Raw genomic sequence first — 16,894 nt, 5'->3', positions numbered from 1 at the left:
TGCATGTAACATGTTAGTTTTGTGTTGGCGGAAGGTGTTTTTTTAATTAACCATTGTTTAGCATGTTTAAAGTTAGATTGTTACGGGCATTTTTGGTTATGGTTGGATGGTCGGCTCCCGTATCATTGTCTGTGGACTGGTTCCGCATCCATGAACGAATATGGTGTCCGGTTTACGGGTCAGCGTTGAAGATGCCCTTAAATTATCTTTTTAATCAACTTACATTGCACCGTGAAATGAATTTCAATTATTACCCAATTGTTACGGTTTACCTTTTCTATACATGTTTATACTAATTTCAGCAAAATGCTTTAAAAGCCCGTGGCAACGCACGGGCATTCTACTAGTGTGGAGTAGTGTTTGTCTGTAACCAGAGGTCAACCCTGCGCACTAGGCCCCTACACTAGAGACTAGACTAGCTAGATGGCTTGGCTGAAAGGAAATCACGCTCCGTCATCTTCCATATCTCGCTGAGGAGATAGCGCCAGAGCCTCCAGGCTGGCTGCTGCTTCGTCCTCCGTAGCTGCTTGCTCAGAAGACTGCCCGCGTTCAGGGGCTCGACCTCAATTCGGGTGAAGGTGGTGAAGGCATCATACATGATCCATCTCGCACTTCGCAGATCGTTTCGGACTCTGCATAAATAACAGAAAGAGCAAAAATAACTGCAAGCAGCGCAAAACGTTTTTTCAAATTTGATGAACTTTTTTTTCAAAATCAATGAACTTTTTGTAAATCTTGGCTTTTTTAAAAATTCAATGAATTTTCAAATTGATGAACTTTTTTTAAAATTTGATAAAATTTAAAATATTTATGTCTTATTTTTGAAATTCATGATCTGTTTTGAAATTGACAAAAATTTTGCAGATCTATTTTTCGAAAAGTTAATGGTCAAATTTTGAACGATCAACAATTTTTTGTAGGCAAGACCGATCAACAGCTGACTTTGCGACGCCTGACCGAGCAAAAGAAGTTGGGTTGCGATCGAGCGAAGCAAGGAACGAGCGAACGCGTTTGTTGGACCAGCCCAAGTGGGGGTTCTGTGTGAGCGCCAGTTTGATAAACTGGCGCCAGAAGGGCTAATCAGGAGGGCGCCCCTATATCTCGCCTTAAGCCAGTTCAACTTTTTTTTGAGGCAATTAAGCCAGTTCAACTTCCAACCCGCTGAAGGGGCGAGCGAGAAGGGCCGGCCCATGCGCGTGGGAGGCCACAACCTGTTTTTCTTCTTTTTTAGTTTTTTAGTTTTCTATTTTCGTTTTCTGCTTTATTTTTGTAATTTGTTTTATACTTTAAAATATTATATACAAAAAAAACTCTACAAAAACATTTGAAAGATGTTGAACAAGTATTTGAAATTTTTTGAACGAGTATTTAAAATATATTGAACAATTATTTGAAAATGTTGAATAAGTATTAAAAATTGTTGAACAAGTGTTTGGACAATGTTGAACAAGAATTTGGACAATTTTGAATGGGTATACAGAAAATGTTGATCACTTATTAAAAAAATGATGGATTTTTTAATCATGTATATAAAAATTTTAATCAAGCATTTCAAAAAAATGTTGAACAAGTATCTGAAAAATGTTAATCAAGCATTTGGGAAATGTTAAATGTGTATAGAAAGAAAATGTTGACCATGTATTAAATAAATTATGAAAAAACATTGATCATGTATGTAGAAATGTTAATCAAGCATTTGAAAAAAATGTTGTATAGGTGCTTGAAATATGTTAATCAAGTATCTGAAAAATGTTAAATGTGTATAGAAAAATGTTGACCATGTATTAAATTAATGTTAATCTTTTCACTTGAAAACTATTAATCAAGCATTTAAAAAAGTTAGAAATGTATACAAAAATTTCAAAAAATGTTACATATGTGTAGGAAAAATGTTGACCATGTATTAAAAAAATATGTAGAAAAAATAAATCAAAGAAAAATGAAAAATAAGACCTAAGAAACAAATGCAAAAGAGAATGAAAAAACTGATAAAAAAATGAAAGAAACAAAAGGAAAAACGAAAAATAAATAAATAGAGAATGTATAATAAGTCAAAACAAAAACAAAAGAGAAGGTAAAAGAAAAGAAACAGAGAAAACCGAATAAAAGTGAAGAAAGAAGAAAGAAAAGGAAAAAACCCAGGCAAAACAAGGAAAGAAATGGAGAAAACCCATTTTCCAAAAATGAGTTAAACTTGTATTTTAAAACATAGAAAAACAGAGGAAAAAAGGTGAAAAAAGAAAACTGAGCAATGGAAAACATGCGTGTCACCTCAAGTAGGATGCACCATACATTTCATCGATAATCCGACTCTAGCACAATTACCCAATAGACCCGGGATTGAATCTCATCCCCCTTCCCCGCACACGCTCCTTTTTTCTTTATTTTTTCTTGTTTTAATTTCGTTCCAATGGGCCAACTCGTCACTGCACACTCTCAACCCGAGAGTAGTTACTGTCTCTCGCTTAATGGGCCAGTTCTTATTTGACTACATCATAAGTAAGCTGATGGCTCCTCTCCTCTGCTCTCTCATTCTCTGTGTGCCCACGTGGCCATTGATGGCGGTAAACTTCATTATTGTGCAACAACACACCATGGACAATTTGTGGTTCCAAGATAATTCATTTGCTGTTATTTTGGTCATGCACGGATCAGTTTTTACAAGGACTGCACTTGTCTTGTGTCAGTGGTAACGATAAATTAAATCCGGTGTGTCGTCTCATGTAAGTAGATTGTAGACCTCACTCCTGTATCATCCAAAACAACTAGACTGCAAACTTCTTGTTCTTCAAATGTTGCTCTCTCCATTCTTTTCTCAAAGACTTTGGGATTGTACTCTAAACTGCACTTATGCATAGTCATTGTAGTATTTATTGTTTGCTAGTGAAATAAATTTACGTGACTCAATTATATGTTGACAAAGGACGAATAAGTCATTGCAACCCAGGAAATTAACAGGAGCCCTGGTAGGTGTTTACATGTTCATCCAGCATGCTATATAGATACGGTAGCAGAACCGTAATGAGCATACACAAATCTTTTATTGTTCGTGTTGTTAAAACATGTACTTTGCCATTAGATGACCAGTTAAAGAGAAGAATTACACACAAGAATTTGCAAGTCATGAATGTTTGATTTTGAGTTCCATGCACTGATGTAATCTGTAGAGGAGCAAACACATCAAGCATTTAGTTTGATTTGTTGCAAGGTCAAACACTGTCAAATTGTAGGATTGGTGCACTATTAGTCATAGGGACAATTTATTCTGTTTATAATTAAGTTTTTGACTTTATATGAAAGAGGAAACTTTACTTGGATTCTTTGAGTGACATTTGTTGGTTGTAATTCCATAGCCATTTTGAAACATTTTGTTGCGTGAATGATGTTTAACTCCCTCGTTGGTCAAAAGTTTTGGGGGTTCATCTGCACTGTGCGCGTGTTTGCCCATCAGATCATTTTGTAGTCAAGGCATTCTTCTTATGTTGAGCATCAGGCTTCATTGCATTTTCCGACCTTTGATGCCTACCCTCTATCTCTATAGATTTTGCATCAACGATGTGGGCTCTTGCCATGGGATCTGCATACTGATTTCCTGTAGGAGATCCGAGGAATAGTTATGCCGCAATATATGCTTTGGAGCTGGCATTCCATTTCCGTTTAGTGTTTTGCAAGATGCGATCTTCTGCATTAGTTTCAAGTGGGGAAAGTCATTGCTTGTTCCTCCAGTTTGAGAGTGAAGGTAGACCGCCAACACAAAATATAACTGTTATCTTCTAATGCTTTTGTGTTATATTGATGGTCTTACCCTTCTAGATAGGTTGAAGCAATAGGCTCAAGGTTTACACTGACTTTTGTCGGTGGAGCTCTGGTCTATGGACATTTGTCTTGTTATGGCAGAATTCTGAGTGCATGGGAGTGTCCGAACTCTTTAGTTGGTACTTTGTAGTGTGTAATCCGAGTGGAAAAAAGAACATGTTATTTCATTTTACCATTCTGGTTATTGTTTCTTCTGAGGTCTGGTTCATTCTGATCATAGGATGAGTGAAGCAACCGCCCGGCCGGCCTGCCCTAAATCTCAATTAGAGGATCCTGTCGTCGATGTGGAGGAGGGTGGTGGCCACACATCCATTGCACAATCTTTAGATCAGTGAGGACTCCATTCCCTGAGGTTATTATCATCTAATAGGCCAAACAGATTCTTTTTTAGCTTATACTCCCTCCGTTCCTAAATATATGACTTGGTAAAAGGTGGCTTGTGCTATGCCTGAATTGAAATAATTGGCGTTGGATCAATATTGCAATTCTCAAGCCTGCGATAGCATTTCGATGATTTCTAGCAGTAAAATTGTCACTGTAACTTTAGACCTGTGGTTATCTCCAGAGTTATCCCTTACTTTTACTATCATTATTGAATTATTTTTGACCTAAGAATCGTCGCCATAGTTTATAGCCTTGATAGCAAAAGTGAGGTGCATGTTTTGTGTGGTTCATGAAAACTGACAATAGAAGTGAATTCTTGTTATGTCGTGTATAGAAAAATGAACATCCTTGTTAACAAAGTTTTATATGTCCCCAGTGGATACATATGCTTTTAGCTTCCTAAGCTAAGATACACTAGTATATATCTTGTGTGTTAATTGTGATACTGATGAGTGTTGATGTAGATTCCTGGATGGTCCCAGCAAACATTCCTAGTTCATGGATTTCATTATTCGATTATGGAGGTCAGTATAGGTTATCATCATCTAGTACATGAATTACTGACAACAACAGTAAGTTTTGACAAGTTTGTAGTTAAATAAGCACTCATCAGCAGTTTGTTCTAAAATAATAAAGAAAATCCTTATACAAATAGTTTTAGAGTACAAATAGTCTGGTGTAAATCTTCTACTTTGTGCTGCAGGACATTGACAATTGGATCAGTGAGTCGAAGCTCTCTGTGAACACACATCACTGGTCGGCTGGTTCACGTGATCTCACTGACCGTCTTCTCCTCCTCGCGGAAGGACCAATTCTCTATTTGAGTTCCTCGGCCTCCTCCCTGGATGCATTGGCTGCTTTACACTGCAATGGGAGCTTTTGAAGGTAGTGGTGTGACTGGTAAATTGACAAATGCAAGGAATAGTTTTAGTGTTTATCCTTCAAGGAGCGATGAGCTATTAGAAAAGTGTGATATTTGAGCTCAAACCCATCAACCATCATACGGATCCACTGCACTGGGCCATGCTTCTACTACAACAATTGAGGTTCCTATGGAGCGCCGAGTCACAGTGGCAACTTTTTGCCCTCATCACCAAACTGACAAAGACAAAGCTTGGTCGGCATCACTGAGCACTGGAGTTGGTCATACTGCAGTTTTATTGCACTGGATTTTTCAAACCTATAGTGTCAGTTAGTGAGGGAGTCTTTTGGTACAAACCTCTAGTGCTGGCTTTGGTACCCTTTTTTTGTTGTTGTTTTGAGTCAACCCAATAGAGGTTGAGCATCCAGTAGCCATCTTGTCAGTGCTCTCTGGATGAGTTGTGGAAGCAATATGTTGCTGAAGCACCACGTCATCTTGTTTCAAGGATGCTTTATCACGTTATACGTCATTGTTGTAATTTTCAGAGCCACAAACGTACTGGTAGCAGCATTGTTTTGGACATGTGGATAAATGTGAATGTCATCCAATGAATGTATGTATAAGGTTGGTGAGAAATATTGTGTGCCATGCCATGTTGCTATGTCTTTGAAAGATGCAATAAAACCAAATGTTTTGATCTAGTTGATGGTCTATATGTATCTAGTTTATCCTTCTTTGAGGATCCATGCCTACCAACCTATGGATGGATGGATATGTTACCCATCCATTTGCTTGTAAACTGCAGCAATCATATACTTGCTTCTTGTAATTCTTGTGGACTCTAAAGAAAATAGAGTGGCTTGAACATTAGAAACATAAAAAACAACAAACTCTAGAACAATTGAGCTCGTCTTTGGTTTGATGTCCTCAAAGAAACCATGACTGACTTGAAATGTTTGCTAAAAATAGTGGAACTTGAAGAAGATATTGTAGAAGTTGTGAGTGAGAAACCAATGCCATGTGATAATTTCCTTTGATGGAAAGAAACGAAATGGAACTAGCTAGGGATGCCCATCAGGGGTCTGGTTTGCGCCAACTCCCTGATCCGCAGCCTCCTTGTTCTCTTCACCGTGCCTTCTTCAAAGAAGGTTTCTATATATACTAGAAAGAGTCTAGTATCCATGTGCGGGGTGGGTGTGCGGCTTGAATTTTGGAACTAGACAAAGTATGAAGTATGCCAAGTTGTGGGACTTGGACTTTCCCGAGTGTTTTTTGTTGAGAACTCAGCAAACGATTCTACCGAGTTTATTTTGTTCATCGAGTCATTTTTCGTTGAAACTAGGCAAAGTATGAAGTATGCCAAATTGTTTATTGTTGACGAGTCCAATTTCGAACCAAACTAGGCAGATATAAACTTTACCGAGTCCTCGATAGAATGAACTCGGCGAAGTTTTGAAACTCGAGTGAAATGCACCGCTAGTCCATGAACTCAAACTGATTGCACACTTTTAGGCCAACAACTTGGAAAGTGATGGTTTTGTCCCTAAACACATTTATTTGATCAATTTCCAAAACCAATTTGAGAGGAGAAAAACCGGCCACATGGTTGTACGTCAGTGTTTCTTAGACCGTTTTGTAACTAACTATTTTTTACAGGGCCCTTTTTGCAAACTGGCCGTTTTTTCTATCAACGTATCTTAAGTAATAGCATATACAGAAAAAAAAAATTCACCTTGCATGTGATTTGAACCCAACCTGAATTCTGTACCAAGTTGCATCCGACTGTATATACTAGATGATACCCCGCACGCTGTTGCGGGAATATTTTGCAACATATTTCAATGTGATTCGTTGTATGAAGCATGAATATTTGAAGTAATAATATAAAAAGCTAAACCTAAAAATACATATAATTTATAATGTTTGATTACTATATAGTTGTAAAATGTTTATTAAATATATACAGAATAATAGAATGGAAATTCCCAGGTATGTTTGCATGTTGAGATGGGTCTTTTTTTTAAACATGTCATGATGAAGTGGCATGCTTGCATGTTGAGAGACATATAGTAATGGGGGTGGGTCTTTTCTCATGCATGTTGTCCGATGATGTGGCATTACTTGCATGTCGAGAGAAATAGTTAATGGGGGCTAGCTATTTAGATATAGAAGACTACAATAATTTCGTTGACATTTAACCTTTCCGTGCAGGATGACATTATACCTTTTTTTTAGCAAAAGACGTTCTTTCCAAGCAATTAATGTCAAAGGCAAGAAAGCTAACGGGTACTTGATATACGATTGTAAATATAAGAAAATCTATCGACCAACAGTAGAAGGAAATCAATCAGGTGCTTACATGGGATCTCCTGATTCTACGTGAATATAGACAGTCGGCTGTCTCTAATTACAAAAATCAGATTGTGCTCCAATGATCAGAAGCTAATTGCTAGCTTTGAAAGGTTGTAGGTTTGAATCACATGCAATGTAGGATTTTTTTTACTCTATAGTCCATTTAGGGCAACTCTAACCGATATCCTAAAACTTCACGGAGTAAACGACGGAGTAAAGTTAGTGGAGTAAAATTTCACTCCACTAACGGTTGCTGCACCTAACCGATCCCCTAAAAATTAGTGGAGTAAAAGTAGTCTCGATTTCGTAGCCAACACTACACAATACATATATTAAAAACCATTCAAATTGAAACATGCATAGCATAACCGTCATAACATAAAGTTTCATCATCCCATTTTTCAAAGTAAAACATGCGAAGTTCACCCAGAAGACATCACGTCAAACACAATGTTTGATCCAAAATCAGCACAAACATAGCATGTGTGGATCGAGCCAACGTTTGGCATGCACCACGACCTCCTCGGCCACCACCACTCAAATTAACGGTGTCTTTGGCGAAGGAATCAACTTGAACATCCTCTCGGCCACCATCACCATCACCACCGCCATCAACACCGACATCCTCGCGGCCACCATCACCAACATCAACACCTCCATCCTCTCGGCCACCACCACCAAGATCATCGCCTCTACCACTCCCTCAGCCCCCACCATCAACACCACCTCCTCGGCCACCATCATCAACATGACCCCCTCTGCCACCACCAACATTCCGAAGAGAGGCTTCCAAGATCTCTCCACGAGTGAGCTCCCAATACTTTCTTGCGGTTTCATCCATTGTATTTGGATTCATGAACATGATAACTCGTTCTTCGGCCGCATCACGAATTCTCTCCTCCTGATCAAGTGCAAGCATACACTCCTCCGCCTTCAACTTTCTCTCTTCGGCCGCCGACTTGGCCTTCCATTTCTCACCCTCCAACGCCTTGAGCTCATTCCACCTCGCCATCTTCTCCTCTTTGTGTTCGGCCGCCAACATCTTCTTGGTCTAGATCATTGCCACAAGGTCTTTCTTGTAAGTGCCACCAAATGTATTTCTCTTCTTTCTTTCTTTTGCAATCTTGTTTCCTTCTGGTCTATTGTTGGCATCTTCATCAACCTCATCGTCCTCCTCAACGGATATGCTCAACCTTAACCTCTTTGGAGTGGTCTCCGCAATTCTTTGGATCCACTTCTCGGTCTTGCATAGCTCCTTGTCACAATGATGCAAAGTGAAGGGCTTGTGGCCGAACTTGGTGTTCCGATGCTTGAATATCTCTTGGATGTAGGGGCCATACTCTGCCACTTGCACACCACTCGGTGGAGCATGGTTCACTTGATCGATGCAACCGGACCATCGGTTGCATTGGTCATGAATGGTGCCCCAACGATGCCCAAGAGAAACTTGGGTACGGCTTGATTACACGTCCACGGATTTGTTGTAGTGGTCGGTAATCTTCTCCCAAAACATGGTCTTGTTTTGATCCGTTCCAATCGTTGCCAGTGGCGGATCTATGATTTTGAAACAGGGTGGTCGACCCTAAAATTTCTTTTACGACAAATATGACATGCGAATGTACTAATTAATTTACCAATAGCACAATAGAAATTTATAAGTATGGTATTAAAAACATAGTAAAATTTATCAAATAAGTCTCAATTTTGCATAAAAGAAGACGGCATACCTTGAAAAGTTCAAAGAAGACTATGTGCATGTGTTCATTCTTCCACGTTTGGTCTTCAATCTGAGAATGACATTTATTAACTAAAAAAATGGGAACATTGTATCAATTGTTTGACCCAGATTGAAACAATTCAGTAGTAACTAGTAACATTTCGGGACAGAATTTATTAGTAATACATTACAATTTACAAAAGTGTACAACAAGCCTAAATTCGTAGTGAGCACTACTGGCAGGTAGCAGCACGACGAGCAATAAGTAATGAGTAAACTTAATCTGGGGAAGGGGTAGAAATCTCATCGAACGTACCTCAAATCGGGGTGGGCGGCTAGCTGCTGGCCTGCTGCAGCTGCACAACGACAGCAGCCGGGCGCCGACTGCCGAGTGCAGCCTGGGAGGCTGCGGTCTGCCGGCTGGGCGCGATGGCGCCGAGAAGGGGCGGGGCGGGCAGAGTCGCCGGCGAGATCAACGGGAGTGCAGAACAGTCGCGAGGGGAATCGGGGATGGGAGGCAGTTTGTAGCGGCTGTCCTGGCGGCTACCGCGGTTGTGCGACGACTCGATGTTGTGTTTGCTGGGCTTTCTTTCTTTCTTCCGGCCCATCCCCTAGTTTCTCTCTTATGGGCTATGGTAATATATATGGGTTGACCAAAATTCCCAGGGTGTCCACCCTGTAGATCCGCCACCGATCATTGCATCCATAGAGATGGCGCACCAAACGTCGCAAAGCACAATGTCCTTCTTCTGGTTATAGTTTTGGTTGTGGCACTTTGGGACCTTGGTGCTTGCTTTGGTCACCTCCACAACCTCATCCTCCTCGGCCACCACCTCTTCGACCTCCTCCTCCTCCTCCTCCTCCTCCATGTCTTCATGGCCGAATGATCCCAAAACAAGTCACAGTTGAGCTCATCAAGGCCAATGGCGGCCGAGGACTCAAACGATGCGAGGAATTCGGCCGTGTTCATCTCCGCACTACAATATCAAAGAAAACACTATCAGCAATCATTATCGATCACCAACAATCGCTATCGGATACCGGCACGACGCGAGGTTTTTATTATTACCTTGTTCTTGTTGGCATTTCATCGAGCACTTGGCGACCGCGATTCTTGTTGCCGGCTGCAGCCACCGCTCTAGCTTGAGTAGTCGTCGTTGGGGCTGCCGGAGGTGCAGCACGAGGTGTCGGCGTAGGACAAGGCGCCGCATTGGCCTTCTTCATCTTCTTCTTCGCGGCCGCCTCCGCGAGCGCCGCCGCCGCCGCCATCGGATTTCAAGCTCGTTTGCCTCCGTCGGTGCGGCATGCCGTGCTAGAGAGATGGTGGACACCTCGGAGACTATTGGAGCGGTTGGAGGCGGAACTTGGACGCGTTGGGTCTTCTTCATATCCAAACTCTTCTTCGGCGGCGGCACCGATGTGTGAGTGGTTTCTGGCGTGCCGCAAGGGGGGGGGGGGGTGCGAGAGGGAAAGGCGCCGGTTTTACTCGGCGGTGGCGGGATGGAGTAAGTTTAGGGGAAATAGGGAGGTGGAGTAAATTTTTTACTCCACTAAGTCTTTTAAGGGATCGGCTAGGTGGGCTCTAAGGGAGTAAACCAGAAATTTTACTCCCTTATAGTCTTTTAGAGAATCGGTTAGAGTTGCCCTTAGCTAAGATAGTTTAGAAAACTGACAAGTTTGCATATAAGTCTCTTTATAAAACTATTAGTTCACGAACGGTCTACGAGCTGCTGACGTAGCAGCCATGTGTTCGGTTTTTCTCATCTCTAATCAGTTTTGGCCTTATTTGTTCATGAAAATGAGTTTGTGGACTAAATCTGATCATTTTCTGAGTTGATGGCCAAAACTGTGCAATCAGTTTGAGTTTGTGGACTAGCCACGCATTTCACTCTTGAAACTCTGCACAAAACCAGATTCTAGTAGGGGAACAACCAAATACCACCGCAAGAACGAGCCATCGATGCGCGATTGTCATCGCTCTCCTACCGGGTGAGCTTGACCTTATCGATGATAGTCAGAAAGTCTTCATGCACATGCCTCTAAGCACCAGTGCTGGAGCCGCAGTCATCGTCGTTGAACCCTTGAATAAATATGTAGTACCTGACATCATATCTCGCCACACGACGAGAGACACAACCCTCACGGTCTCACGGAGAACACATGAATTTATGACGGAGCTCCGTCGACTTTGTCCAGATGAATGAACTCAAGGAGGATTGAAAACCGAAAGACAAACTTGAAAAAGAAGCACCGTCATGCGTCCGAGAGCCGCAACCGCGACTAAAAAATAAATCCTAACTTAAACTATTAACAGGAGCGAAGGCACCGAGATTCCCGTCCCATCCCTAGCTGTTGGAGCGGCAGGCGGATGGGAGGCAAATCTAGGGGCTCGTCTACTCTAAAATATTATTTCTCTTACTTGAAGGAAATCAGAATGGCTGCATTTCGTAAAAGTTTTTTTATATTATATATGTATGGTGGCTCCTTTCATCATGAAAGAAAAATGAGATAAAAAAAGAAAAAGAAAATAGGCCAATTCCCCGCACCGACTTGTCTATGAACATACGGATTTTCCAACGGCAGCCTCTCCCCGCGACCCTCTTCCACTGCTACCTCGCAAGAAGCCAAGAACCTCCACGGACGATCGTCGAGATCAATATAATCGCCGCCGAAACAGATCTCCCGCAAGGCCGCAACCAACCTCCCCCGCGCAGCTATCGATGGAAGAAGAATTCCACCACGGACACCAGTTGCGGCCGCCGACGCTTGACGCGCCTCCGGTCAGCTACCCCGCCGCTGCAGGCGCCTTCTACGGCCGCTACCCCGCCGCCCCGGGCGCCCCCTACGGCTGCTACCCCGCCGCGGCGGGTGACACCTACGGCGGCTACCCCGCCGCCCCGGGCGACCCCTACGGCCGCTACCCCGCCACGGCGGGCGACCCCTACGGCCGCTACCTCGCCGCCCCGGGCGACCCCTACGGCCGCTACCCCGCCGCGGCGGGCGACACCTACGGCGGCTACCGCGCCGCCCCGGGCGACCCCTACGGCCGCTACCCCGCCGCCCCGGGCGACACCTACGGCGGCTACCCCGCCGCCCCGGGCGACCCCTACGGCTGCTACCCCGCCGCGGCGGGCGACACCTACGGCGGCTACCCCGCCGCCCCGGGCGACCCCTACGGCCGCTACCCCGCCACGGCGGGCGACTCCTATGGCCGCTACCTCGCCGCCCCGGGCGACCCCTACGGCCGCTACACCGCCGCGGCGGGCGACCCCTACGGCCGCTACCCCGCCACGGCGGGCGACTCCTACGGCCGCTACCTCGCCGCCCCGGGCGACCCCTACGGCCGCTACCTCGCCGCCCCGGGCGCCCCCTACGGCCGCTACCCCACCGCCCCGGGCGCCCCCTACGGCCGCTACACCGCCGCGGCGGGCGAACCCTACGGCCGCGACCTCGCCGCCCCGGGCGCCCCCCTCCGCCGCTACCCCGCCGCCCCGGGCGCCCCCTACCGCCGCTACCCCGCCGTCTCAAGCACACCGGCGACAGGTGGCACGCACCTCCCCGCCGACGAGTGCGAGGAGGGCGCCGACCTCCGCAGGCGCTGCACGACGCACGGCTGCTACGGGAACGGGCTGCGCTCCAGCACCGCCTGCTGCCGCTCGCTCGCCGCACTGGGTGTGGGTGGTGCTGGTGCGCCGGTGCCGTGCTTCATGGACGAGCGGCAGGAGGCCCCAAGCTTCCAAGATTTGAGCGTCATGGCGTACTGGATCGTCGAGCCCATCCCGGAAAAGGAACCTCCGGTGAGTTAGCTTATCCAGTTGCCGCTTCTACTTTCAAAGCATGGTTATTTGATCTGCTGAACATCAATTACATCACAATCCTCAATTCTTTGCGATTCGATGGCAGACCCTACTCGAGGTTGGATGCTCGAGCGAGGAGGCTGCGCCAGTCCGTCTAGTGCGGCAGCGCCCCACCAATGTTCGGGCAGACATGTACTACATTCGCTGCACTATGTTTCCGACGGATGGAGCGTTTCGCGTCCGTGGCGTCGGCTGGATAATTCGCCGCCGTTCCTGCGTCCGGTCGGCCGAAGCTGATGGCGACCGTCCGCTTGTCGTGTCCCACAGAGGCTACTCCGCAAACTCAGGTGAGAGCCTGCCCCCCCACCTCGCTCCTGATTTCCTCTAGTGTTGTAGGTGCTACTTTTCTGCTAGGAGTGTAATCATAAGTAGTAAAAGATGGCTTGCTGTTAGTTGTTTAGTTGTTGAGCTTGGGTCTGATGCTACATATATGCATGGAACCACGTACGTACTTTCGGCATCATATATATGCCTGCATGGTTCAAGTTTTGCAAGCTGCTAGCTGTTATTGTGCTCTGAATGTTAGACCTTCTTTCACAGGAGTTTTATTAGGACTAGGAGTACAATAGTTAGTAAAAGATGGATGGATCGTGGCTAGTTATTTACTGGGGTCTCATGCTAGCTATATCGTCTAGACTAGTTCACGCATATAAGCTAGGTAATTTGGGAATCATATGCAAGCTAGAGGTTCAAATGTTGTAAAGCAGCTAGCTTAGCGGTTCTGTATGCACAATTGCACATGCATGTTGGTGAAATTCTACTTTACTCTGAATCATATGTCTCCTTTCATAAGAATGCCGCTGCAACTGCGGTGGATATAAGCAATATTCGTATTAGCTAGCTAGAAATTCTAGATTATAGCCTGAGCTGAGAATTAATGCTTCTTTGTTCAGATGACGGACTTGGGGCGGCCTCGGATATTTTCCTTGTGCAGCCAAGGGATGGCGGCGTCCCGCCGTCACGCCTGCGCACCCTCCGCCAAGTTCCATGGAGTTATTGGATGATGGCGCTACGCTCGTGGCTCTGCCAAGGACATTGTATATCCCTAGCTGCCTGGGACCGGATACCCGGATCATGGTCATGGGAAAGTCTAATGGGGCCGCCCATGCATCAGCGGCCTGATGCTAACGGGAAATATGATGGTAAGCCTCGTCTCTCAAATATGTTCCTTTCGTTCTCCATTTTGGTGTCTAGGGAAAAACAATAAAGGGACTAATGATGTACATGTCAATTTTTTCGGCTCCCCATACTCCATATACACTGCAGGTTCGTGCGTGATCTGCGCGAGCGCAACCTGTATTCACGCGCTGCACCGTCTCGGCTTTGAGCGCCGCTATGGAGCAGGCAGTTTCCCCTATGAGCTGGATCCTGACCTGGATTACATGAAGCTGGCTTGTGCGAGGGCCGAGGCCTGGACGCCAGTTGTAGGGGGAGGGCGAGACCCCGTGCTCAAGGTCATGAACCATGTCGGATTACGGACACAGGATGTCCCCGGCTGGGAGAGCTGCGTGCTCCGCTTCGTCGCCTACTCGGTTCACGCCAGAGTGGAATCTCCGAAGCTGGAGATCGCTACCATGATACGGGAGACGGGGCCAATTCTCGGAGCACTCTTTGCGGGGCCCAACTACAAGTTTACCGAGAACAACTACGTCTACCGTGGGGAGATCGGCGCGGTGAACCACATGGTGGTCTGCGTCGCATACGACTTCGTGGAGGTGCAGCAGGGTGTTGAGGAGCTGCATATCCGGATCTTAGATAATCACCGCCGCAAAGGACCTTACCGGTGGATTCTCTATGAAGCGTTCCATAAGTTCACCTGCATCCAGGTAGAAGCCATGAACCGTGAGGAGCTGCGTATCAGCGTCGGGGTACCAGCTCCATCAACGGAGGCAGCTCGGCTTCTGGACCTCCCCAAAGACTGACTGAGACCGTTGTTGCTTACTGTCAAAAACTGCCAGCTTTACTTTGCGTCTCCAAACGCATGTTATGTACATCAGTGCACGTGCGCACACCACCTTGATGGATAGATATAGATGCCAACAGTATATCCGTGGTATTCTAATTTGTTGTGTGTAATTTGTTGAGCATGTGAAATACATACGTCCTACTACTTGCCTCTCTTTAATTGATGCCGCAACTCGCATTAGTGTGGCCCTACGAGCCGCTTGACTGGTTTGCTGTATGTCGTACGATCAAGCGCGTCGGTCGCCGTCTTCCTCACCCCCACCCCGCCCCACACCAGTTCAGAATGAAAAATCCCCCCTCTCGGCTCCACCCGGTTCTAGCAATCGTGATCGCCGCTCCCAGCTGATGGGAAACGTGCTACACAACAAAATTTTATCATGCCCAAGAACACTAGCTATCGGAGGTTGCACGTAACAATGATCTCACCAACAATCAATGCAGCGAAAGAGGAAGGAGGGTTGGTGAAGCTTGTAAATTCCCGCAGCTTGGTTTTACCTCGTAGCCATGAGAATTTTCTCCGTGGCGATCAACCGATCTAGTGTTGAAGAAGACAACACCTCTGAGATAACTACTGTTACCGGAATATTGAAACTAGCACGAAAAACAAGAGAGAGAGAGAGAGAGAGAGAGAGAGAGAGAGAGAGAGAGAGAGGGGCAGCTTGGCGGCGTCTCAACCTAGATGAATTTTAGCTCATAGAAAGAGATATGGGATGTGGCTGCAAGGTGGTCGGCCGGATAAGCTTGTGTTGCCCTCCTAGAACTCCCCCTCCCACTTATATATGGGTGGACGGAGGGGAGAGGGGGGTTGCAGACCTAGAAGGTGCAGTCCTCCTAGGCAAGTGGGGCCGGAAGACTTGGGCCCTTGTGGTGCCTTGCCCCCTAATTCTGGGGGGTCGTCCTACTAAGGACCATGGTTTTCAATTTCAGTTTCAGAAAAATTTCAGCACCAACCGAAATCACTGAAATTCAGTGAATTTCAGTGATTTCAGTTTCCATTTCAGCCAAATGACCGAAATATTCACTTGAATTCAATTAAAAATATTAAAAAATTTAAAAATATTTTGAAAAAATTGGAATTGTTGTGCTATACTGAAATTGCTGAAATATTTTGGTCGAAACGTAATATTTCAGTGTCTGCTGAAATTACTGAAATTCAGTGAATTTCACCGAAATCTCACTGAAAGTGAAAACCATGCTAAGGACCCTCCGTATTTAAAAAGGTCCTGGAACCCTTTGGACTCCTCCATATGTTTTTGTGGCCTTCGGATACATGTCAAGCACACTCCTGGGCATCACCGCCACATGCCTGGGACCTCCTGAAACACTTTCACGTGATCCAAAACACTGTTACAACCCTTCTCTCCGATTCTCATTATCTCAGAGTACCTTTCCGTACCACTAGTCATCAAGTGTGTGACCTTACCGGTTCAAAAATATGTCAACATGTCTGGAACACCTTCCAGTCAATAATTATTATCGGGATCTGGACACCCATAATAAATCCCACATATCGACCAATATAATAATCGAGCGAACCTTTTGTTGTCGCATACAATTCTCGTTGCCTCGCGATACATTAGAAAACCCGTGGAGAGATTTTTATGTTATCCCCGTGATCAAACACCTTTCTCACTATACCTAGTTATCCTCCTTACCGGCTTGTATTCCTTTCTCATTTCTTGATTATGGTATCCTTGTGACTAGCACCTTAGTCACTATGTTTAGCCAGAAGATGTTGGACACCATAATACCGAGTGAGCCCAGAGTGTATCTCCCGATTGACAGAAGGGCAAATCCCACTATTGAAATATTTAGGACCATGACATATTTTCTGGTGTTCCCGAAAGTTACCCTTAGTTACAATGTAAATGTTTGAAAACCCCAACGAAACCATCTCATATCTAGGTCTACAATATTCTAATAGCCTAAGGATGTGAGTAA

General features: G+C 45.2%; 1 pseudogene; it reads right to left on the bottom strand.

The window, feature by feature from the left end:
• Positions 1-415: 415 nt before the first annotated feature.
• LOC123056162 (uncharacterized) lies at positions 416-10,000 on the bottom strand (annotated as a pseudogene).
• Between the last annotated feature and the right edge of the window lie 6,894 nt (positions 10,001-16,894).

The sequence above is a fragment of the Triticum aestivum genome, chromosome 2D (genome assembly GCF_018294505.1).
Source record: "Triticum aestivum cultivar Chinese Spring chromosome 2D, IWGSC CS RefSeq v2.1, whole genome shotgun sequence".
NCBI lineage: Eukaryota > Viridiplantae > Streptophyta > Magnoliopsida > Poales > Poaceae > Triticum > Triticum aestivum.
This window is presented reverse-complemented; position numbering and strand designations above follow the sequence as displayed.